We start from the raw sequence: 2,460 nt of genomic DNA on the forward strand, positions 1-2,460 counted from the left end.
CTGCGGGGGGGGGGGGGCTGTGCTGACCACTGCTCCGCCTGCGGGGGGGGGGGGGGGGGGCTGTGCTGACCACTGCTCCGCCTGCGGGGGGGGGGGGGCTGTGCTGACCACTGCTCCGCCTGCGGGGGGGGGGGGGCTGTGCTGACCACTGCTCCGCCTGCGGGGGGGGGGGGCTGTGCTGACCACTGCTCCGCCTGCGGGGGGGGGGGGGGCTGTGCTGACCACTGCTCCGCCTGCGGGGGGGGGGGTGGGGCTGTGCTGACCACTGCTCCGCCTGCGGGGGGGGGGGCTGTGCTGACCACTGCTCCGCCTGCGGGGGGGGGGGGGGGGCTGTGCTGACCACTGCTCCGCCTGCGGGGGGGGGGGGCTGTGCTGACCACTGCTCCGCCTGCGGGGGGGGGGGGCTGTGCTGACCACTGCTCCGCCTGCGGGGGGGGGGGGGGGCTGTGCTGACCACTGCTCCGCCTGCGGGGGGGGGCTGTGCTGACCACTGCTCCGCCTGCGGGGGGGGGGGGGGCTGTGCTGACCACTGCTCCGCCTGCGTGGGGGGGGGGCTGTGCTGACCACTGCTCCGCCTGCGTTTGTGGCTGACGGTCCCGGCTGTCTCCGGCCTCTTGGCTTCCCGTCCCCTCACTAACTGTCTGCCCTTCCTTCTTGTCCCCGAAGGCCAAGGAGCGGGAGCTGGAGCTGAAGAACGCCTGGTCCGATAACCGCCTGACCAAACGGCAAACCCAGGCCAAGTACGGCTTCTGAAAGACAATGGCCGGCGTCTGTGGTGTTGGGGGACCCGGAAGAGTTGGGAGCGGATGTCGGTGGGCGGGGGTGGGGGGGGCTGCTGGAAGAATGGCAGCCGCGTATTTGGCAGTCGGCGTCTCGTTGACAGACCCGTGGGGCTTCCGGCTGGAGAGCGATGAAGAAAGAAGATGGCCGACCTTGACCCAACATGGATGACACCAGGGACCTGACCGCCCGTCTCCACCACCCCCTCCCTCACCCCCCCGGGATCCATTTGATTGTAAAGTTCTATTCGGTGCGTATGTGTGTGTGTGTGTTTGTCTGTGTTTTTCTTTTCCATGAACCACGGGCAGAGTTGGGAAATGTGGTTTCTATGTTTCAGTCAGCGGCATTATGGGGGTTGGATGCCATGGTCACTTTGTTCAGCATGCTGGTCTGAAGTTGTACAGTCATATTATTTGTATAAAGATCATTACTGGGAGGAACTGTGAGCTCTGGTTCAGCTGTCGTCAGGAGCCTATCCCAGGCCACATTTCGCCCTTGGCCTTTTCGGAGCCCTAAAATGTATCACGGAGTTCAACCAACCTTCCCCCCCCCCCCTTTAATGTGTTGTTGCTTTTGAAGCACACGGCTTGTTCCCCAGGTGTGGTATTACAATTATGGACACGTGGGGTTTTTAAACACGAAACAGTAGGCGGAGTTCTCCCACCGGGAGACAAACAGCCGACGCCGGAGTGAAACCCGGAGGCCGCTCCTAGCCCGCTATTCTCCCCCCCCCCCGGGGGGGGGGGGGGGGTCGGAGCGGCGGCGCGTGAATTCCGCGCGCCGGGCCGTGACGCTTGCATAAAAGCGGCGTGGCGGAATGATGCGGCCGGCGGCGCCGAAGTGACGTCAGCCGCACTTGCGCAGGTTGCCCGCCGCCAACCCGCGGTTGCCGTCTTCCCCTCCGCTGCCCCGCAAGACATGGCGGCTTGATCTTGCGGGACGGCGGAGGGGAAAGAGTGCGTCTTTTAGAGACGCCGGCCCGACGATCGGTGGGCACCGACCGCGGGCCCCTGGTGCTCGATCCCTCCCCCCCCCCCCCCCCCCCCCCCCCCCCCCCCCCCCAGGCCCCACACTCGCCTGTCGCGCGCTGTTCACGCCGGCAGCGACCAGGTGTGGTTGGCGCCGGCGTGAACTGGTCGGGTTCGGCAGGCCGCTCGGCCCATCCGGGCCGGAGAACCGCCGGTCGCCGTGAGAAACGGTGAGCGGTGGTTCTCTGAGCGGCCTGTCGCACAACGCGACACGCCATTTTGGGGGGGGTGGGAGAATCGCTGGGGATGCCAGGGCGGCGTGGCGTGATTCGCCCGGCCCTCCCACGATTCTCTTTCCCCCCCCCCCCCCTCCGGCGTGGGGTGCGGAGAATCGCGCCCAATATTTATTCCATGAATTGAACTTAACCTTTTTAAATAAATATTGGATCCCGTAACACCCCTTACTTCAACACTCAATAATCCCTCAAAATGTTCCTTCAAACCTCCAAAAGACTTAACACCTTCAAACAGAAACACATCAGGTTAAGGACATTACTATTATGAGTTTAAATCACCCAAATGATTCAGAGATAGTCTTTCCTGGCAGAGATCACAGCAGCTCCAGCTCACTGCAAACACAGACACACCCAAGCTCTTTTCCTCGAAACCCGGCTTTCTCCTTTCAAAACAGCTCACAGCAAACCAGCCAGGC

The sequence above is a fragment of the Scyliorhinus canicula genome, chromosome 30, assembly GCF_902713615.1.
Source record: "Scyliorhinus canicula chromosome 30, sScyCan1.1, whole genome shotgun sequence".
In the NCBI taxonomy this organism is placed as follows: domain Eukaryota; kingdom Metazoa; phylum Chordata; class Chondrichthyes; order Carcharhiniformes; family Scyliorhinidae; genus Scyliorhinus; species Scyliorhinus canicula.